General features: G+C 38.2%; 1 protein-coding gene across 23 annotated transcripts in view; it reads left to right on the top strand.

Annotated features, from left to right (window-relative positions):
- Positions 1-24,286, top strand: part of ARB2A (ARB2 cotranscriptional regulator A) — a 540,355-nt gene that overhangs the window by 194,556 nt on the left and 321,513 nt on the right. The gene's annotated exons all lie outside the window — the stretch shown is intronic.

Raw genomic sequence — 24,286 nt, 5'->3', positions numbered from 1 at the left:
ATTTATCAACATTATTGAAAATACTTATGACAAAAATGTCATGACTGCTTTTGTAAACCTTTGCCTACCTAATTTGGTGAAGTTAGAAACTAAAGGAGATCTGCTACTTTGAATTAATCTCATATTATTTAAAGGAAGAGTTGGAATAACTAATTTTTTTTGTTTTTGTCATTTCTTTGAAATGTTTTTTAGAGCCCACAAATAAAATGCTTTAAGCATGAGACATAGACATACAGAATGGCAAAATGTAATGTTTAATGAATATTTTATTCTTATTTGCATTCAAACTTTTTAGAAACTGCTGTTTTTAAATTGTGCTCAAGTTTTCTTTTCTTGCAATAGTGAAATGTTTTTCTGACATAATATTGGCATATTTTAATGTTTGGCTGCTTTTATTTTACTATTGCATTCATAAGTTCCATAGTGAACAGCCCAATTTTGCAAAGTATGAATTTCTTTCACGTGAGTAGATTTTTTTTTTTAGAAAAACATAAACTGATATCTTGTATCAGTTTTGTAAAAAGTAGAAAGTCTTTTGTAAAAAGACTTTTGTAAAAAGTAAAGGAATATATATGTCCATGTAGGCTTTATTTGTTTTATTTATAAGAATTATTACATTTTTGTAATTAAAATTGGAAAGGATTTCTTTAATACGCTGATGATTACAAAAGTCAAAGGTAACATGTTCTCTATTCTGTTAACTCAGAAATGAGAAGTGAAGGCTCAGCCCAGCTCCTAAAGAACATTTTGGTTAATAGGTTTTGAAACCCTTAAAATGCTAAAAGTAGAATTTCTTAGGTTAACTATATGTTTTTTTTCCCCACTTTTTGTGGATAGGCAAAGAATGGAAAGATACTACTTTTGATCTGGTTGCTAATTTCGATAGTGTGTATTTTGGTAGAATTGAAGTAACTAAAATAAATTGAAGTTTAGACTAAATTAACTCACATAAAATATTATGTTTAAACTGTTTCGGATTTCAGGTTTTAAATAGTGAAATGAACTTTCTCTCTGACACATTTGTTTGTAGTTAGAACAGATCCTGTCTATGTATTTTCGGAAGAACATTATATGTAAAATGTGTTCACAATTTGATGAATATTTGAAAATATAACTTAGTAAAGAAAAGTGGATGCTTTCAACATGCAGTGCTAGGTGAAATATTTTATGTAGTTATGTTGTCCCTGGTATAGATCACCTAAGCCTTTCCTATTCTGGAATATTTTACTGTTGTGTAAAGATTTCGCAGGGAAAGTCTATATGGAAAACCATGCCAAACATGTTTGTTTGAACAAACTTTGTGGTGATATCCCAAACAGGAGGGAGGAAGTTTGTCAGTAACATTACAATAGTAAGTCATTTTGTTCTTATAAGTAGCAATAGTGTTTTGGGGATAACAGCATTTCACTGTCTTGAATTTTTTCTTCTTAAAAAAATGGCAACTCATGATTCCTTGAAAAGAAGCAGCTGATTTCTAAGCACGCAGCACACGTAAAAATTTTAGTTTATATATTTAATTCTCTTTATTTTTTAAAAAAATGAATATGAACATTGTTATGGTAATTTTCTTCATGGTGATTTAGAAACAGATCACCTTTAAATCTGGATAAAGTGATTTTACTACTTTGACTTTACCTTTTCATAGTGTTTTCTTCAAGGGTTGCTCTGTGGGTGGGGAGGTGTGTTGGTTGAGGGAAAGGGGATGGTATTTTAAGATGCAGGCAGAGGAAGACTAATAAACAGGGAATAAGAAGCTGTCCCATTCTTACTTATTTTTTTTTTTTTTTAAATCAGGCTAGCTCTGCTTTTGCTTTCATTTGTTTGGACTTTTTCTAAAGTTTTATTTAAAGAAAGATTTCCAATATTCTCCAAAAGTTAGTACCTCTGGTCTATTTTTCATGATCTGTGGGTTTTCATATCACAACTGAAGTAAATTCTGATATTTTGGGGGCCACACAATATTATCTTTACTCAGTGTTATTAATAATATTTCCTTATATTCCCTGCAGATTTTTGGTATAAGACTGAAATTCCTAAAATTGGATTCCTATCATTGTATGGTTAAAACCTTTTTTTCAATGGTAGAGCCCTGTCTAAGTGGACTGGTTTGTGAACAGTATTAAGTTTAAATATGTGAAGCCACTTAGGTTGAAAGGAGGGCATGGTGAATATTGGAGCCACTCCCACAACAGCCCCTGAGATTTCTTCACCAAATGCCCCAGGGCTCCACAGGTCATAGTTTGAAAACCATAGGTATTCTAATCCTTGCATTTTAGATACTTCAGGACTTTATTATCAAAAGTGTATTAAGAGTTCATGTTGGAGGAATGGTGCATATCAGATAAATCCCCACAAGTGCTTCTGAGATTGCCATCGCTAATATTCTTGGTGTTTGACAATCTTCATTGCATAATGTGTTACCTGGAGTAAGAAACACTATTTCACATAGCCAAGTACCAGTTATTCAGCCTCTGATTGTGCAGCTTTACTCATACTTGTTTCTTCTTTGATGACCTTTACTCACATACACCTTTTTAAGCATTTCCACTGGTCTCTAAAAAGGGGTAAAAAGCAGGCAACTCTATTCATGCCCAAGAGGCAGTGGTAGGAGCAGATGTTGACGCGGTCCAGCCCCAGAGTGAGCACAGGGGCCTGGCCCGCCATGACCCAGCTTCCATAGCAATGTGGGCCAGGCAGTCCCACACAGCTGAGGGTTTATTTATATTTCTCAGGCTCTAGCTATGAAGGGAAATGTAAAACTTGATGGTAGTTATATTTGTGAAAATAAGGATTGAGAAGTTACAGAAACTATTTTGTAATAAAATCAGTAAAAAAGTAAAAGTTTAAATTACAAAAGATACTTTCAGAATACTATCTATAAGTGATTTAGGTATTAATTTTAATAATCTCATGAGAAGTCTGATTACTTCACTAGGATAGCATTTTCCCTAATTTCTCATAGATGGATTATTCAGAAGAATCTGCTATTTCCATAATTACTTACTTTGATTATAATATTCATGCTATTATTTCTGAGTTTTAAAAATTAATGCTATTTTTATTAATGTAATTTATACAATTTGGCTTCCATAACATTGTGGACTGAGCTTATTAATATGAACTTCTCCCAGTAAACACACATAAAAATAATGAATAAAATGTAACAAAAATACTAAATACCTAGTTGTATATGAGTGTTCAAAAGACAGAGAAAGAAGAGAGTGGAGGCAGAGGAAGATGGCTAAATAGAAGCCTTCACCAAATGTCCTCACTGCAAGAACATCAAGTTAAACAACATCCACACACAAAAAAGCACCTTCATAAAAACCAAAAATCAGGTGAGCAGTCACAGTACCTGGTTTTAACATTATATCACTGAAAAAGGCACTGAAGAGGGTAGGAAAGACACTCTTGAATCACCGATGCCACCCCTCCCCTGTGTCCTGGCAGCAGCAGCAGCATGGTGTGGAGAGAGAATCTGTGCATTTGGGGGAGGGAGAGCACAGTGACTGTGGGACTCTGCATTGGAACTCAGTGCTACCCTGTCACAGCAGAAGGCAACACCAGGCATATCTCAGTTGGTACCCATGGAGGGAGCATTTAGACTAGCCCTACCCAGAGAGGAATCGCCCATCCTAGCAATTGAAACCTGAGTTCCAGCAAGCCTCACCACCATGAGCCAAAGTGCTCTGGGGTGCTAAATAAACTTGAAAGGCAGTGTAGGCCATAAGGACTGCAATTCTTGGGCAAGTACTGGTGCTGTGCTGTGCTGTGCTGTGCTTAGAGGCAGTAGACTTAGCAAGCAAGCAAGCAATCTACTGAGATACCAGCCAGGGCAGCTAGGAGAGTCCTTGTGCCACCCCTCCCCCAACCCAGGCAACACAGCTCGCAGCCCAGGAGAGACTCCTTCCCTCTGCTTGCGGTGCTTGAGGAGAAAAGAGGGAAGGGTAAAGAAGACTTTGTCTTGCAACTTGGATGCCAGATGAGCCACAGTAGGATAGGATACTGGGCAGAGTCCTGAGGCTACTATTCCAGACACTAGATTCCAGATGACATTTCTAGATGCATCCTGGGCTAGGAGGGAACTCGCTGCCTTGGAGGGAAGGACCCAGTCATTGCAGGATTCATCACCTTCTGACTAAAGAGTCCATGGGCCCTAAATAACCACCAGTGATACCAGGGAGTATGTCATGTGTCTTGGGTGAGACTCTGAGATGTGTGGCTTCAGGTGAGAGCCAGTACATTCCCAGCTGTGGTGGCAATGGTGAAAGATTCCTTCTGTTTGAGAAAAGCAGAGGGAAAAATGAAGGGGACTTTGTCTTGCATCTTAGGTAACAGCTCGGCCATAGTGGGATAGAGCACCAACAACGCTCTTAGAGTCCTTGATTCTAGGCCTTGACTCTTGGGCAGTATTTCTGGACCTACTGTGGGCTAGAAGGGAGCCCACTGCCCTTACAGGAGAGTCCTAGGACTGGTAGCATTTACAAGTGGACTGGAGAGCCCTTGGATACTGAGTGAATATTGGCAGTAGCCAGACTGTACTTGCCACAGGTGTGGGGTAGTTGTGGCCATTGGAAGAAACTGCTGCTTGTGGAAAGGGGAGGGGAGAGTGGCAAGGACTTTGTCTTCTGTCTCGGGTGCTCAGCCACAGCAAAATAGAAAACTAGGTAGGTTCCTAAAGTATCTGACTCTATGCCCTGGCTTCCTGACAGTGTCTCTGGAACTGCCCAGGGCTGAGGGGAGCTCACTGTTCTGAAGGGAGGGATACAAGCCTGACTGGTTGTAGAACCGTAGTACCTTGAGTGGACACAGGTGGTAGCTAGGCAGTGGTTACTGCAGGCCGTGGGTGAGATGTAGTACCATACTGGCTTCAGGTCTGACCCAGTGCAGTGCCACTGGTGGCAGCCACAGGGTACTTGTGTCACCCTTCCCCCAGCTCAGGCAGCTCTGCACAAAGGGAGAGACTCTGGGGGAAAGTAAGATAAGAGTTTCTGCCTGGCAATCCAGAGAATTCTTCCAGATCTTATCCAAAACCAACAAGGCAGTACCTCTACCAGTATGCCAGAGCCATAGCATACTAGGCTTCTGGTGACCCCTAATGCAGATATGGCTGCAGGGACCAAAAACATGTAACACAATACCCAAGTGCCTTCGGATACCTGGAAAGCCTTCCCGGGAAGTAGGTGTACCAACAAGCCCAGATTGCAAAGACTACAATAAATACTTAACTCATCAATGCCCAGATGCACAAGCAACAAGACTATCCAGGAAAACAGGACCTCACCAGGTGAACTAAATAATGCACCAGAGACCAATCCTGGAGAAACAGAGATATATGACCTTTCAGACAGAGAATTCAAGATAGCTATTTAAGGACACTTAAATAAACTCAAGCTAACACAGAGAAGGAATTCAGAATTCTATCAGATAAATTTAACAAAGAGATTGAAATAATAAAAAAGAACCTAGCAGAAATTCTGGAGTTGAAAAATGCAGTTGAAAGACTGAAGAATGTATGTTTTTTAATAGCTGAATTGATCAAGAAGAAGAAAGAATTGGTGAGCTTCAAGACAAGCTATTTATGAGACAAAATAATAAAGAATGAAACATGCCTCGAAGGCTCTAGAAAAATGCCTCAAAAGGGCAAATCTAAGAGTTATTGACCATAAAGAAGTGGTAGAGAGAAGTAGAGGTAGAAAGTTTATTCAAAAGGAAAGTAACAGAGAACTTCCGAGACCTAGAGAGAGATAATCAATATCTATAACTTTGTAAGAAAGTTATGGAACTCCAAGTAGATTTAACCCAAAGAAGAATACATCAAGACATTTAATAAATTCCCAAAGGTCAAGGATAAAGAAATGATTCTAAAAGCAGCAAGAGAAAATAAACAAATAATATACAATGGAGCTCCAATACTTCTGACAGGACACTTTTCAGTTGAAACCTTGAAAGCCAGGGGAGAGTGGCGTGATATATTTAAAGTGCTGATGGTAAAAAACCTTTTACCCTAGAATACTATATCTGGTGAAAATATTCTTCAAACACAAAGGAGAGAGAAATAACAACCTTCCCAGACAAACAAAAGCTGAGTGATTTTATCCACACCAGACCTGTTCTACAAGAAATGCTAAAGGAAGTCAGGTAATGTGATTCTTCCAGTTTGGTTCTTTTTGCTCAGAACAGCTCTGGCCACTGTGGATGTTCTGTGGTTCCATATAAATTTCATGATTCTTTTTTCTATTTCTGTGAAGAATGTCATTGGTATTTTGATAGGGATTGCACTGAATTTGTAGATTGCTTTGGATACTATGTACATTTTAACAATACTGTTTCTTCTTCCTTCTACTCATGCTTTTATTACAAAGGTGGCAACTTCCAGGGTCTTATCTATATCCAGGGCTCTTAGTTTTAGCTCCCACCTCTTAGTCCCAAAGGTATAGATCATGTGTGTGTGATACAGATCATGTGTGGCCTTGGGTTCATATCTTACCAGCTATCCCCTGAAGTTGCAACACCTTCCAGGGATTTACCACTGTGTTGTAAGTTATCTCTTACATTTAGGAAATCTTTTAGGCATTTAGGAAATCTTTTTCTTTTTCTTTTAATTTTTGTATGTACCTAGGTGTATATATTTATGGGTTACATGAGATATTTTGATGCAGGCATACAATAAGTAATAATTACATCAGGCGTGAGCCACTTCACCTGACTTCACATTGTACCATAGAGCTATAGTAACCGAAATAGCATGGTGATGGCATAAAAACAGACACATCAACCAATGGAATAGAATAGAGAACCCAGAAATAAATACATACATCTACAGTGAACTTATTTTTGATAAAGGTGCCAAAAATATACATTGGAGAAAGGAAAGTCTGTTAATAAATTGTGCTGGGAAAACTGGCTATCCATATGCAGAAGAATGAAACTAGACCCCTATCTCTCACCATATACAAAAATCAAATCAAAATGGATTAAAAAATTTAAGACCTCAAACTATGAAACTACTACAAGAAAACATTAAAGAAACTCTCCAGGAAATTGGACTGGAAAAAGATTTCTTGATTAATACCCCATAAGCACAGGTAACCAAAGCAGAAATGGACAAACGGGATCACCTCAAGTCAAAAAGTTTCTGTGCAACAAAATAAACAATCAGGTGGAGAGACAACCCACAGAAGGGGAAATAATATTTGCAAACTATCCATTGGACAAAGGACTAATAACCAGAATATATAAGGAGCTCAAATAACTCAATAGGAAAAAGAATCTAATAATCCAGTTAAAAAATGTGTAAAAGATCTGAATAGACTTTTCTCAAAAGGAGACATGCAAGTGTCAAGCAGGCATATGATAAGGTGCCCAACGTCATTGATCATCAGAGAAATGCAAATCAAAACTACAATGACATGTCATCTCACCCCAGTTAAAATGGCTTTTATTTTTATTTATATACTATTAGTATTTTATTTTAGTTTTTATTTATTTATTTTTTTTGAGATGGAGTCTCACTGTGTCACCCAGGCTAGAGTGCTGTGGCATGATTTCATCTAGCTGCAACCTCCACCTCCTGGGTTCAAGTGATTCTTCTGCCTCAGCCTCCCGAGTAGCTGGGATTACAGGCATGCACCACCATGCCGGGCTAATTTTTTGTATTTTTAGTAGAGACAAGGTTTGACCCTGTTAGCCAGGCTAGTCTCGAACTTCTGACCTCGTGATCTGTCCACCTTGGCCTCCCAAAATGCTGGGATTACAGCATGAGCCACTGTGCCCGGCCTATTTTATTTGTTTTATTTTTGAGACCGAGTCTTGCTCTGTCACCCAGGCTGCAGTGCAGTGGCACAAGCTCGGCTCACTGCAACCTTCACCTCCCATGTTCAAGCGATTCTCATGCCTCAGCTTCCCAAGTAGTTGGGATTACAGGTGTGCATCACCACGCCTGGCTAATTTTTGAATTTTTGTAGAGACGGGGTTTCACCATGTTGGCCAGGCTGGTCTCAAACTCCTGACCTCAAGTGATCCGCCCACCAAAATAACTTTTATTTAAAAATTAGGCAGTAACAAATGCTGGTGAGGATGTGGAGAAAAGGAAACCTCTGGACACTGTTGGTGGAAAGGTAAATTAGTACAATGACTATGGAGAACAGTTTGAAAGTTCCTCAAAAAATGAAAAAAATAGATTTGTGTATGATATCTAGCAATCCCATTGCTAGGTATATACCCAAAAGGATGGAAATCAGTTTATTGAAGAGATATCTCCACTCCCATGTTCATTGCAGCACTCTTCACAATAGCCAAGATTTGGAAACAACCTAAGTTGTTTCCATCAGCAGATGAATGGATAAGGAAAATGTGGTACATATATGCAATGGAGTACTATTCAGCCATAGAAAAGAGTGAGATCCTGTCATTTGCAACAACATACATGGAACTGGAGGTCGTTATGTTTTTTGTGTTTTTTTTAATCTATACAATTTTTATTGAAAAAATACACTTTGTTCATGAACAGTGGTATTTAGACAATATTCACTTCTAATACTTTTATAAGCCACTTCTAAAATGTATTACTTTTTTAATCTTGACAGCAACGCTGTTACACAAGCAGAGCAAATATTCCTATTTCTTTTTTTTTTGAACTTCCTGAACTTTATTTATTTATTTATTTTTTAATTTTCTTTTTATTATTATTATTATTATTATTATTATACTTTAGGCTCTATGGTACATGTGCGCAATGTGCAGGTAAGTTACATATGTATACATGTGCCATGCTGGTGCGCTGCACCCACCAACTCGTCATCTAGCATTAGGTATATCTCCCAATGCTATCCCTCCCCCCTCCCCCCACCCCACAACAGTCCCCGAAGTGTGATGTTCCCCTTCCTGTGTCCATGTGTTCTCATTGTTCAATTCCCACCTATGAGTGAGAATATGCGGTGTTTGGTTTTTTGTTCTTGCGATAGTTTACTGAGAATGATGATTTCCAATTTCATCCATGTCCCTACAAAGGACATGAACTCATCATTTTTTATGGCTGCATAGTATTCCATGGTGTATATGTGCCACATTTTCTTAATCCAGTCTATCATTGTTGGACATTTGGGTTGGTTCCAAGTCTTTGCTATTGCGAATAATGCTGCAATAAACATACGTGTGCATGTGTCTTTATAGCAGCATGATTTATTGTCCTTTGGGTATATCCCCAGTAATGGGATGGCTGGGTCAAATGGAATTTCTAGTTCTAGATCCCTGAGGAATCGCCACACTGACTTCCACAAGGGTTGAACTAGTTTACAGTCCCACCAACAGTGTAAAAGTGTTCCTATTTCTCCACATCCTCTCCAGCACCTGTTGTTTCCTGACTTTTTAATGATTGCCATTCTAACTGGTGTGAGATGGTATCTCATTGTGGTTTTGATTTGCATTTCTCTGATGGCCAGTGATGGTGAGCATTTTTTCATGTGTTTTTTGGCTGCATAAATGTCTTCTTTTGAGAAGTGTCTGTTCATGTCCTTTGCCCACTTTTTGATGGGGTTGTTTGTTTTTTTCTTGTAAATTTGTTGGAGTTCATTGTAGATTCTGGATATTAGCCCTTTGTCAGATGAGTAGGTTGTGAAAATTTTCTCCCATTTTGTAGGTTGCCTGTTCACTCTGATGGTAGTTTCCTTTGCTGTGCAGAAGCTCTTGAGTTTAATTAGATCCCATTTGTCAATTTTGGCTTTTGTTGCCATTGCTTTTGGTGTTTTAGACATGAAGTCCTTGCCCATGCCTATGTCCTGAATGGTAATGCCTAGGTTTTCTTCTAGGGTTTTTATGGTTTTAGGTCTAACATTTAAGTCTTTAATCCATCTTGAATTGGTTTTTGTATAAGGTGTAAGGAAGGGATCCAGTTTCAGCTTTCTACATATGGCTAGCCGGTTTTCCCAGCACCATTTATTAAATAGGGAATCCTTTCCCCATTTCTTGTTTTTCTCAGGTTTGTCAAAGATCAGATTGTTGTAGATATGTGGCATTATTTCTGACGGCTCTGTTCTGTTCCATTGATCTATATGTCTGTTTTGGTACCAGTACCATGCTGTTTTGGTTACTGTAGCCTTGTAGTATAGTTTGAAGTCAGGTAGTGTGATGCCTCCAGCTTTGTTCTTTTGGCTTAGGATTGACTTGGCGATGCGGGCTCTTTTTTGGTTCCATATGAACTTTAAAGTAGTTTTTTCCAATTCTGTGAAGAAAGTCATTGGTAACTTGATGGGGATGGCATTGAATCTGTAAATTACCTTGGGAAGGATGGCCATTTTCATGATATTGATTCTTCCTACCCATGAGCATGGAATGTTCTTCCATTTGTTTGTATCCTCTTTTATTTCCTTGAGCAGTGGTTTGTAGTTCTCCTTGAAGAGGTCCTTCACATCCCTTGTAAGTTGGATTCCTAGGTATTTTATTCTCTTTGAAGCAATTGTGAATGGGAGTTCACTCATGATTTGCCTGTCTGTCTGTCTGTTATTGATGTATAAGAATGCTTGTGATTTTTGTACATTGATTTTGTATCCTGAGACTTTGCTGAAGTTGCTTATCAGATTAAGGAGATTTTGGGCTGAGACAATGGGGTTTTCTAGATATACAATCATGTCATCTGCAAACAGGGACAATTTGACTTCTTCTTTTCCTAATTGAATACCCTTTATTTCCTTCTCCTGCCTAATTGCCCTGGCCAGAACTTCCAACACTATGTTGAATAGAAGTGGTGAGAGAGGGCATCCCTGTCTTGTGCCAGTTTTCAAAGGGAATGCTTCCAGTTTTTGCCCATTCAGTATGATATTGGCTGTGGGTTTGTCATAGATAGCTCTTATTATTTTGAGATACGTCCCATCAATACCTAATTTATTGAGAGTTTTTAGCATGAAGGGTTGTTGAATTTTGTCAAAGGCCTTTTCTGCATCTATTGAGATAATCATGTGGTTTTTGTCTTTGGTTCTGTTTATATGCTGGATTACATTTATTGATTTGCGTATATTGAACCAGCCTTGCATCCCAGGGATGAAGCCCACTTGATCATGGTGGATAAGCTTTTTGATGTGCTGCTGGATTCGGTTTGCCAGTATTTTATTGAGGATTTTTGCATCAATGTTCATCAAGGATATTGGTCTAAAATTCTCTTTTTTGGTTGTGTCTCTGCCCGGCTTTGGTATCAGGATGATGCTTGCCTCATAAAATGAGTTAGGGAGGATTCCCTCTTTTTCTATTGATTGGAATAGTTGCAGAAGGAATGGTACCAGCTCCTCCTTGTACCTCTGGTAGAATTCGGCTGTGAACCCATCTGGTCCTGGACTTTTTTTGGTTGGTAAGCTATTGATTATTGCCACAATTTCAGCTCCTGTTATTGGTCTATTCAGAGATTCAGCTTCTTCCTGGTTTAGTCTTGGGAGGGTGTATGTGTTGAGTAATTTATCCATTTCTTCTAGATTTTCTAGTTTATTTGCGTAGAGGTGTTTGTAATATTCTCTGATGGTAGTTTGTATTTCTGTGGGATTGGTGGTGATATCCGCTTTATCATTTTTTATTGCATCTGTTTGATTGTTCTTTTTTTCTTTATTAATCTTGCTAGCAGTCTATCAATTTTGTTGATCCTTTCAAAAAACCAGCTCCTGGATTCATTTATTTTTTGAAGGATTTTTTGTGTCTCTATTTCCTTCAGTTCTGCTCTGATTTTAGTTATTTCTTGCCTTCTGCTAGCTTTTGAATGTGTTTGCTCTTGCTTTTCTAGTTCTTTTAATTGTGATGTTAGGGTGTCAATTTTGTATCTTTCCTGCTTTCTCTTGTGGGCATTTAGTGCTATAAATTTCCCTCTACACACTGCTTTGAATGCATCCCAGAGATTCTGGTATGTTGTGTCTTGGTTCTCATTGGTTTCAAAGAACATCTTTATTTCTGCCTTCATTTCGTTATGTACCCAGTAGTCATTCAGGAGCAGGTTGTTCAGTTTCCATGTAGTTGAGCGGTTTTGAGTGAGATTCTTAATCCTGAGTTCTAGCTTGATTGCACTGTGATCTGAGAGATAGTTTGTTATAATTTCTGTTCTTTTACATTTATTGAGGAGAGCTTTACTTCCAAGTATATGGTCAATTTTGGAATAGGTGTGGTGTGGTGCTGAAAAAAATGTATATTCTGTTGATTTGGGGTGGAGAGTTCTGTAGATGTCTATTAGGTCCGCTTGGTGCAGAGCTGAGTTCAATTCCTGGGTATCCTTGTTGACTTTCTGTCTCATTGATCTGTCTAATGTTGACAGTGGGGTGTTAAAGTCTCCCATTATTAATGTGTGGGAGTCTATGTCTCTTTGTAGGTCACTCAGGACTTGCTTTATGAATCTGGGTGCTCCTGTATTGGGTGCATATATATTTAGGATAGTTAGCTCTTCTTGTTGAATTAATCCCTTTACCATTATGTAATGGCCTTCTTTGTCTCTTTTGATCTTTGTTGGTTTAAAGTCTGTTTTCTCAGAGACTAGGATTGCAACCCCTGCCTTTTTTTGTTTTCCATTTGCTTGGTAGATCTTCCTCCATCCTTTTATTCTGAACCTATGTGTGTCTCTGCACGTGAGATGGGTTTCCTGAATACAGCACACTGATGGGTCTTGAGTCTTTATCCAATTTGCCAGTCTGTGTCTTTTAATTGGAGCATTTAGTCCATTTACATTTAAAGTTAATATTGTTATGTGTGAATCTGATCCTGTCATTATGATGTTAGCTGGTTATTTTGCTCGTTAGTTGATGCAGTCTCTTCCTAGTCTCGATGGTCTTTACATTTCAGTATGATTTTGCAGTGGCTGGTACCGGTTGTGCCTTTCCATGTTTATTTAGCGCTTCCTTCAGGAGCTCTTTTAGGGCAGGCCTGGTGCTGACAGAATCTCTCAGCATTTGCTTGTCTGTAAAGTATTTTATTTCTCCTTCACTTATAAAGCTTAGTTTGGCAGGATATGAAATTCTGGGTTGAAAATTCTTTTCTTTAAGAATGTTGAATATTGGCCCCCACTCTCTTCTGGCTTGTAGGGTTTCTGCCGAGAGATCCGCTGTTAGTCTGATGGGCTTCCCTTTGATGGCAACCCGACCTTTCTCTCTGGCTGCCCTTAACATTTTTTCCTTCATTTCAACTTTGGTGAATCTGACAATTATGTGTCTTGGAGTTGCTCTTCTCGAGGAGTATCTTTGTGGCGTTCTCTGTATTTCCTGAATCTGAATGTTGGCCTGCCTTGCTAGATTGGGGAAGTTCTCCTGGATAATATCCTGCAGAGTGTTTTCCAACTTGGTTCCATTCTCCCCGTCACTTTCAGGTACACCAATCAGACGTAGATTTGGTCTTTTCACATAGTCCCACATTTCTTGGAGGCTTTGCTCATTTCTTTTTATTCTTTTGTCTCTAAACTTCCCTTCTCGCTTCATTTCATTCATTTCATCTTCCAGGGCTGATACCCTTTCTTCCATTTGATCGCATCAGCTCCTGAGGCTTCTGCATTCTTCACGTAGTTCTCGAGCCTTGGTTTTCAGCTCCATCAGCTCCTTTAAGCACTTCTCTGTATTGGTTATTCTAGTTATACATTCTTCTAAATTTTTTTCAAAGTTTTCAACTTCTTTGCCTTTGGTTTGAATATCCTCCCGTAGCTCGGAGTAATTTGATCGTCTGAAGCCTTCTTCTCTCAGCTCGTCAAAGTCATTCTCCGTCCAGCTTTGTTCCGTTGCTGGTGAGGAACTGCGTTCCTTTCGAGGAGGAGAGGTACTCTGCTTTTTAGAGTTTCCAGTTTTTCTGCTCTGTTTTTTCCCCATCTTTGTGGTTTTATCTACTTTTGGTCTTTGATGATGGTGATGTAAAGATGGGTTTTTGGTGTGGATGTCCTTTCTGTTAGTTTTCCTTCTAACGGACAGGACCCTCAGCTGCAGGTCTGTTGGAGTACCTGGCCGGCCTTGTGAGGTGTCAGTCTGCCCCTGCTGGGGGGTGCCTCCCAGTTAGGCTGCTCGGGGGTCAGGGGTCAGGGACCCACTTGAGGAGGCAGTCAGCCCGTTCTCAGATCTCCAGCTGCTTGCTGGGAGAACCACTGCTCTCCTCAAAGCTGTCAGACAGGGACATTTAAGTCTGCAGAGGTTACTGCTGTCTTTTTGTTTGTCTGTGTCCTGCCCCCAGAGGTGGAGCCTACAGAGGCAGGCAGGCCTCCTTGAGCTGTGGTGGGCTCCACCCAGTTCAAGCTTCCAGGCTGCTTTGTTTACCTAAGCGAGCCTGGGCAATGGCGGGCGCCCCTCCCCCAGCCTCGCTGCCGCCTTGCTGTTTGATCTCAGACTGCTGTGCTAGCAATCAGCGAGACTCCGTGGGCGTAGGACCCTCTGAGCCAGGTGCGGGCTATACTCTCCTGGGGCACCGTTTCCTAAGCCCGTTGGAAAAGCACAGTATTCGGGTGGGAGTGGCCCGATTTTCCAGGTCTGTCACCCCTGGAAAGGGAACTCCCTGACCCCTAGCGCTTCCCGAGTGAGGCAATGCCTCGCCCCTGCTTCGGCTGGCGCACGGTGCACTCACCCACTGACCTGCGCCCACTGTCTGGCACTCCCTAGTGAGATGAACACGGTACCTCAGATGGAAATGCAGAAATCACCTGTCTTCTGCGTCGCTCGCGCTGGGAGCTGTAGACCGGAGCTGTTCCTATTTGGCCATCTTGGCTCCTCCCCCCTAGGTCTTTATGTTAAATGAAATAATCCAGGCACAGAAAGACAGACTTCACATGTTCTCACTTATTTGAGAACAAATTCAAATTTATTTATTCTTAGTAAATAAAACTGAGAATTTATTGAGAATAAATTCTCAAATAAATAACAGCTAATAATTGAAAGTTTAACTCAGGGAGATAGTGGAATGACGGTTACCTGAGGCTGGGAATGATGATGGGTTGTAGGGGAGGGAGGATAGTTAATGGGTACAAAGCTATAGTGAGATCGACTGAGTAAGATCTAGTATTTGGAGCACAGTAGGGTGATTGCAGTCAGCAATGATTTATTGTACATTTAAAAAGAACTGAAAGAGTATAATTGGATTGTAACACACAGGATAAATGCTTGAGGTGATGGACACCCCATTTACCCTGATGTAATTATTATTACTATTATTATTATTATTATTATTATTAGAGACAGAGTCTTGCTCTGTCGCCAGGCTGGAGTGCAGTGGTGTGATCTCGGCTCACTGCAACCTCCGCCTCCCTGGTTCAAGCGATTCTCCTGCCCAGCCTCCCAAGTAGCTGGGACTATAGGCGTGTGCCACCATGCCCAGCTAATTTTTGTATTTTTAGTAGAGATGGGGTTTCACCATGTTGGCCAGGATGGTCTCGATCTCTTGACCTTGTCATCTGCCCGTCTCGGCCTCCCAAAGTGCTGGGATTACAGGCATACAATAAGTAATAATTACATCAGGTGTGGGCCGGGCGAAGTGGCTCACGCCTGATGTAATTATTACTTCTTGTATGCCTGCATGAAAGTATCTCACGTACCCCATAAATATATACACCTAGGTACGTACAAAAATTAAAAGAAAAAGAAAAGGATTTCCTAAATGCCTGAGTGTAAGAGATAACTTACAACACAGTGGTAAATCCCTGGAAGGTGTTGCAGCTTCAGGGGTTAGCTGGTAAGATATGAACCCAAGGCCACACATTATCTGTATCACATACACATGATCTATATCTTTGGGACTGAGAGGTGGGAGCTAAAACTAAGAGCCCTGGATATAGGTAAGACCCTGGAAGTTGCCACCTTTGTAATAAAAGGATGAGTAGAGGGAAGAATCAGGTCACTGCTTAGAGGTGAAATGTTTCCAGCCAGTCTTTGTGGCTAGTGCCTGTAATGCCAGCTACTTAAGAGGCTTAGGTGGGAAGATCACTTTAGCACAAGAGTTTGAAGATGCAGTGAGCTAAGATCGTGTGACTGCACCCCACCTGGGTGACAGAGTGAGACCTCATCTCTAAAATAAAAAATAAAAGATAATTCTTAAAAGGATTTTTCTTTGCTAAAGGTACCAGGTAGGGTAAATAAACAACTTATGTTGGGAAATAGGAGACCCAGACCCTAACCCAGAAGTGGATTTGGATTTGCAGTTTGAATTTAGGTGACACACTTAATGTGAAAATCTTAAACACTGTAATTAATATAAAAATGAATTCTGGACCAATGAAACCTTTGGGGCACCTGGCAGAAGCAAGCGTAATACTGCCATATAGGAACACTTTACAACCTAGAATAAATCCCTACTGAAGATGAATTCAGTGAGAAACTACAAATTATATGAAGAAATGATTCATCACAAGAAAAGTCAGATCATGAAACTATCAAAAGAGAATTAGTAAATTGAAAGCTAGAGTTAAGGAAGACAGTATGCAGAATACAGCGCAGAGGAAATGAGAAAAAATATGGCAGATTAAAAAGTCATGGAAAATAGAGTAACACAATACTCTTCTATCAGATGTTTCAGAGAAGCAACAGAAAAAAATAGGAGAAAAACATGTATTAGTGGCTGAATGTTTTTGAGAGTAAAAGCATAAATCATGTTGTTGAAGAAGTATGGCATATCTAAGGCAAGATAAATGAAAATAAATGTACATTTAAATATATTAGAATAAAACTGTGATTCATGCATATGATTTTAAAAATCAAGGCTACAGTAACCAAAACAGCATGGTACTGGTACCAAAACAGAGATATAGATCAATGGAACAGAACAGAGCCGTCAGAAATAATGCCACATATCTACAACAATCTGATCTTTGACAAACCTGAGAAAAACAAGAAATGGGGAAAGGATTCCCTATTTAATAAATGGTGCTGGGAAAACTGGCTAGCCATATGTAGAAAGCTGAAACTGGATCCCTTCCTTACACCTTATACAAAAACCAATTCAAGATGGATTAAAGACTTAAATGTTAGACCTAAAACCATAAAAACCCTAGAAGAAAACCTAGGCATTACCATTCAGGACATAGGCGTGGGCAAGGACTTCATGTCTAAAACACCAAAAGCAATGGCAACAAAAGCCAAAATGGACAAATGGGATCTAATTAAACTCAAGAGCTTCTGCACAGCAAAGGAAACTACCATCAGAGTGAACAGGCAACCTACAAAATGGGAGAAAATTTTCGCAACCTACTCATCTGACAAAGGGCTAATATCCAGAATCTACAATGAACTCCAACAAATTTATAAGAAAAAAACAAACAACCCCATCAAAAAGTGGGCGAAGGACATGAACAGACACTTCTCAAAAGAAGACATTTATGCAGCCAAAAAACACATGAAAAAATGCTCACCATCACTGGCCATCAGAGAAATGCAAATCAAAACCACAATGAGATACCATCTCACACCAGTTAGAATGGCAATCATTAAAAAGTCAGGAAACAACAGGTGCTAGAGAGGATGTGGAGAAATAGGAACACTTTTACACTGTTGGTGGGACTGTAAACTAGTTCAACCCTTGTGGAAGTCAGTGTGGCGATTCCTCAGGGATCTAGAACTAGAAATTCCATTTGACCCAGCCATCCCATTACTGGGTATATACCCAAAGGACTATAAATCATGCTGCTGTAAAGACACATGCACACGTATGTTTATTGCGGCATTATTCACAATAGCAAAGACTTGGAACCAACCCAAATGTCCAACAATGATAGACTGGATTAAGAAAATGTGGCACATATACACCATGGAATACTATGCAGCCATAAAAAATGATGAGTTCATGTCCTTTGTAGGGACGTGGATAAAATTGGAAATCATCATTCTCAGTAAACTATCGCAAGAACAAAAAACCAAACACTGCATATTCTCACTCATAGGTGGGAATTGAACAATGAGAACACATGGACACAGGAAGGGGAACATCACACTTCGGGGACTGTTGTGGGGTGGGGGGAGGGGGGAGGGATAGCATTGGGAGATATACCTAATGCTAGATGACGAGTTGGTGGGTGCAGCGCACCAGCATGGCACATGTATAGATATGTAACTTACCTGCACGTTGCACACATGTACCATAGAGCCTAAAGTATAATAATAATAATAATAATAAAGAAAAAAAAATAAAAAAATAAATAAATAAAAATAAAAATGCTCTTATACTAAAAATAAATAAATAAATAAATAAAAATCAAGTAAAACCAAGACATAGTATGAAAATAAGTGTTATCTTTTCCTAATCCATCCCTACCTGTTAGTCCTGTTCCTTAGATTTAATCATTTTCAATACATTTTGGTTTTATTTATACTCATTGTATCCATATTTTAAAATTATAGTTCTGTCTTTTGATTTATCATTCACTTTCTGTTATGGTAGAATCAGGAATCAAGCTTTACAGTACTACTACAACCATAATATTGCTAATGGCTGAGCCAGGTAGATAATATGATTGCTTTTCATTTTTGATACAATGTCTTTGTTTTCATGGAATTAATAATTTTCTAGTTTCTAATTTTTTCTGTATTATTAATTCAGATCTCCATTGGTCTCTTAATTTTTGACATGATTAAACTTATCAGATAATCTCATAGTTTCATGTTCTTCCTCTGGAGTACTCTCTTTTGGAACCCTGTGGACTCTGTTTCAATCTTGACTGGTCACTTTCTAAGCCTGCTTACCTGTGTATTATCCTGGGTTTCACTTTAGTTTCTCTCGTCTTCAATATCAATGTCTTGTCTTCCTGTATTATTAGATACAGGAAGCTCCTGTTTCCTGTATCTAATGATCTGTGGTTTCTTGATATATGCCCTCATTTTGTTGGACCCATCAAATGGAAGATAAATTTTTGAACCCTTGCATTTCTGAAAAATGCCTTCAGTCTACTTGTTCGCTTTATTTTAAAGATTCAAAAGACATAGAATTCCAGGTAGAAAGTACTTTTTATTGAGATTTGAAGGGTTTGTTTCATTGTCTTCTAGTTTCCAGTGTTTTAATTTGAAAGTCTTGAAACCATTTTGGCTTTGAATCCTTTTGTTCCACTCTATGTAAGCTTCTCCTTCTCCCTGGTGTTAAGAAGTGAATCATGGAATACTATGCAGCCATAAAAAATGATGAGTTCATGTCCTTTGTAGGGACATGGATGAAATTGGAAATCATCATTCTCAGTAAACTATCGCAAGAACAAAAAACCAAAAACCGCATATTCTTACTCATAGGTGGGAATTGAACAATGAGAACACATGGACACAGGAAGGGGAACATCACACTCTGGGGACTGTTGTGGGGTTGGGGGAGGGGGGAGGGATAGCATTGGGAGATATACCTAATGCTAGATGACGAGTTAGTGGGTGCAGCGCACCAGCGTGGCACATGTATACATATGTAACTAACCTGCACATTGCGCATATGTACCCTAAAACCTAAAGTATAATAATAATAAATAAATAAATTAATTAATTAAAAAATATATATATATGCCTTAAAAGAAAAAAAAAAAAAAGAAGTGAATCATACTGCTTTTAAGAATTTCCTGAGTCTTGGTGTTTTGTTTCATTGTTATTTGTTTCATTGTTTGGCACTTGGTGATTTCTTTCCATTTATATTCACTCATGATCTTTAGTTCTGAGAAATTTTTTTTGTATTGTTTCTTGATAATTTTACACTTCTTTATTTAGCTCTTATGTGGTTTTGAGTTACTGGAATAAGTCTTTATCTTATCCATTCTTTCTTATTTTTATTCTATATTTCCAGTCATTTCTGGGAGATTGCCTACTTTTTCTTTTAACCATTCCATAGAATTTTTAAGGTTTTTCAATCATATTTTGAAATGGAACTCTTTTTAAAAATCATTGTGCAGATTTCTGATTAGTACGCCTGATTTGAGTTTTGTGTCTCTCTTCTACGCTTTAATGTCCCATAGTCTAGTACTTTTATAGATTACATTTCTTTTTTTTTTTTTTTTTTGAGACGGAATCTTGCTCTGTCGCCCAGGCTGGAGTGCAATGGTGCAATCTCAGCTCACTGCAACCTCCACCTCCCAGGTGCAAGTGGTTCTTCCTGCCTCAGCCTCCCAAGTAGCTGGGATTACAGGCACCTGCCACCACGCCTGGCTAATTTTTGTGTGGCCAGGCTGATCTCGAACTCCTGACCTCAGGTGATCTGCCCACCTCAGCCTCTCAAAGTCTTGGGATTACAGGTGTGAGCCACCGCGCCTGGCCTATAGATTACATTTCTGCAAAGGAAAAATCTCTTGTCTCTTACAGTGTTGGCCACACATGTCAGATTATGACCTGGTTTTTGGTTTTCTGTTGTCTTTGTTTTTTGGAGAGTGGGGTAACTGCGCCTTACTTGAACTTACAACTAAGGCCCCTGTTTTTAGTGTCATGGCCTACCCTTACATTCCAAGGTTTTCCAAGGTAACCGGTGCCCCAATTTCTGAGTATTTCTGGACTTCTTTGGGTGAGTTGGCGTACTTTTAAGTCATTTTCTCCTTCCGGAGGCACTTAAGTGTGAATTTGTGCTGTCATGTCAAGCCAGTACCTACTCCTCCATCAACTTAGTCTTCTACAAATATATACAGAAGTGACATCTGTATCCTCCATTTTCTCTTCTACCATTTATTTTGTCCTGATGTTTGAATACCACCCCTCTTTCTTCTTTTTCATCTCTTTCTGTCTTTTGTTCTTTCATTCTTCTTCCCATTCTTTCCCTCCTTTTCTCCCTCCTCCCTTCCCCTCCTATCCCCTCACCCCTCCCCTCCCCTCCCCTCTCCTGCCCTCTCCTCTCCTCTTTTCTTTTCATGAGGCAGAGTGTCACCCAGGCTGGAGTTGAGTGGCATGATCGTGGCTCACTGCAGCCTTGACCTCCTGGGCTCAAGTGATCCTCCCACCTCATTCTGCTGGGTAATTGAGAGTATAGGCACACTTTTATTTATTTATTTTTTTTGGCGAGATGGGGTCCTACTATGTTGGCCAGGCTGGTCTCGAACTCCTGAGCTCAAGCAATCCTCCTGCATCAGCCTTCCAAAGTGCTGGAATTGCAGTGTGAGCCACCGTATCTGGCTTTTCTTTTTCTTCAATGAGATTTTAGTGACATTTGTGGCAAGAATAGAGATAATCAAAAGAATTCAGTGTAGCATTTTAATTAAATATTTTTTTAACCTGGCCATTCCAGTGACAGGTAGTTCACTTTACAACTTGTATCTTTTTAAAAGAAATAATGTTAAAGCAAATTTATATATAGCCAAATGCTTTGTAAACCTCAAAGATGACCTCCTTATGTAGCAATATTCATCACACTAGAAAATTTTAGGATTTTCTACTAGAAATTATTTAAATTATAATGAACCTAAAGACTACCTAAACTGTTACTTGACTGTGATGTGAATTGAATGCTTTGAAAGTTGAGTTAGAGTTTTTTAGTTTCTAAATCATGTCTCTTTTCATAAGCTATGGCTTAATTTTCTATTCTGGCCATTGATGTTTTGATTCTTTTCATTTCATTTTGATTTTTCCCCCGTTTTTTGATGTATAAATTTGAAAAGCTGATTGAATACAGGATTAAGATTTTTTTTCACAGCATGGAGCCATTATAGATGGTTATCTAGAATATGGTGTGACTTTTTTCAGTAATTTCAGTAATAAACTTTTAGTTAACATGTTCTTAACTACAGCCCTCAACTCCAGTATTCAAACTAAATACTACAAGATCTTTCTATTTCAGCATAAGTATTTGACAAACTTGGTGACAGGAAGATTTTAACAGGGTTATAATGGATACCTGTGCCTAGTAGATAATAATAAGAAAATAAAAGTACTATATTAATATAGGACATGGCTATTTTTAAGAAGAGTAATGCCATCTAGCTGCTTATGAGAAATTATTTAATATTTATGTAGTCTAAACAGAGTATAGAGTATGGCAAAAGATTCTTGTTTAAGGGCTCAGAGAAAAAATATGCAGATTACTTGGCACTTTTAAATATACCTTTGTTCAAATGACTTACAGACTTTGATACTTTTTTTGATAGTCATTGAAAGTATTTGTGAAAATTAAAGAAATACTTATTAAAACAAGGTACTATTTTCAACATATCAGATTGGCAAATTATAAATTACTTGATAATAAATTGATAATATCATATTTAAATATTAGTGAAAATGTTAATTGGAGTAATCATTTTAGATGGCAGGTTAGTAATGTCTTCCAAAATTTAACATGTACACTAATCTTTGACCTTAAATTTCATTCATAAGAATTTACACCAGAGCAGTGCACGAAGTATACATAGGGATGCTCATAACAGCAGTTTGTAATAACACAAAAAATTCTAACCAACTAAACATCCACCAGTAGGGAACTATTTGATTTAATGATGGCATATTCATATCATGGAAGACTATGTAGTTATTAAAAATAACAAGTTGTATGTGTATATATGTGTGTTCATAAATCTGGAATGATGTCTAAGAGTTACCAGATAAAAACAGAAAAATGAGCTAATTTGTTTAAAAAGTACACTTATACATGTACACATCTACATCTACATGCATACATGGATTCACATTAATGTTCCTGGAAGTTTATGCAAGAAACCACGAAGTTTCTTCTTTTAGATTTCATTTTCAATTCTTCTCTTTATTTTTATTTTTTCTTTGAGTAGGTTTTACTTTTATATTTAGAAAGATATTACTTTTATAATTAAAATATTTTAAGTAGTCATGAAATATGATTATTGTGATCTTGTAGTTATTGACTTAACTATTTCCAAGTGAACTTAACATATAATAAATGTTTGAGTATAAAACTGCAAGCAACTCCTTTGAATGATCATTGGTTTTTTTTTTTTTCCCTTAAAGAGTGGTTGAATTTAAGCCACTGAAATTTATATTTCAAAAAAAGTTTTTTTAATAAACACAATTTTTTTATTTGAAATGTAAGACTTCTAAATGATAAGTTGAAACCAAGATCACTAATTCTAAATTTTAAAAGTAAACTTTGAGAGAAAATATAAATTAAAGAAAATGTGTTTTTACATTGGAGACTTCATAAAAGATTGTTGAAGCTAAAAATTCCAGAAATGGTTGAAAGCTTAGCACATTACTGAATTGACAAGGTATATGAGGCCACCCCAGCCCCATGCCAGCAAAGAAAACAATGAGATGACAGCTCTAGTGTTTGGAGAGAGGTTGTTAACGACAGCTTATTCCTTTATGATTTCAACTCTTGACAGAAGACAGGTCTGCTTGTTGCATCATGGCAGATATATCATTACCTTCTAGCCCTGTCATGACTGAATGGGGTAGAGCGGGGAGAAACTATGTTCAGTTTTGAAAATCCAATTACCTTCTGGAATTTTGGTCACTGTTTTTGAGAGAGATATGATAAGCCATTCTGTAATAACTGTTTGTACCTAGATTGTCTCTAGTACTGAACTAATGTACTAATAAAGGATATGCTTAAGTTCTTTCTATGGTCAAGTGAAGAGTAATCTGTGATAGTATAGAGCACTTTGATATTCTGACATCATCCTAAGAGAAATATTACAAGGTCTCTTATGCCTAATATCTATCTATTCCTCTACCTGTGTCTGCACCTGGTTTCAAATAATTGTCACAGCTAACCTAGCTGTTTTCACTAAAAAGAGGAAAGACACTGAATTTTAAAACAATTAGATATTATTTTTACATGAAAAATATTGGTTAAAATTATAATTTGGCCTTTGTATTTTTCAGTGACATGCATATTTGAATTCTGTTTTTTCTTGGCTATCTAAGAAGTGACTCTGGAGACTTAGAGAAAGAAAGGGTGTAGGTTTTTGAAAGTATGTCAAAAGCCTTGGGGTTTGTGTATGATCAGAGTTTCAGTGGAGGTTGAGATGAGTTTAAATGCATAGAGGGCGAACATAAAAATCTTGTTTAATTTCTGTCATGTTGTTCTTTTTTGAGTCACTCTGATGTCTTTTTCAAATCTGCTTTTCTCTTGAGCTTTGCGCTACTATATCCACGATCTGGATTTTTTTTTTCTCTCCCTTTTATTTTGCTTTAAATGTCAATCCCTTTTCTGTGGTCCTTCCTTTAATCAGCTGAAGCAATCCGAATTGCTGAATCAGAGCCATTTTGGGAGTGAGAGAGTGTGTAACATTGTGAAGGGTGAGATTTTCTGAGTAGAAAGTAACACTTCCTGCAGTTATAATCAATGCTTTGGACACCTTCAAGGAACGGGGAAGCCGTGACTTGCTCCAGGGTTAAACTTTTAATATAACTTCCCTAGAGAAAAGTGTCATCAATAACTGGAATAATTAATT

Source organism: Pongo abelii, chromosome 4 (assembly GCF_028885655.2).
Source record: "Pongo abelii isolate AG06213 chromosome 4, NHGRI_mPonAbe1-v2.0_pri, whole genome shotgun sequence".
Classification (NCBI taxonomy): domain Eukaryota; kingdom Metazoa; phylum Chordata; class Mammalia; order Primates; family Hominidae; genus Pongo; species Pongo abelii.
The sequence above is the reverse complement of the archived record's forward strand: the minus strand, read 5'-3'. Positions and strand labels throughout refer to the sequence as shown.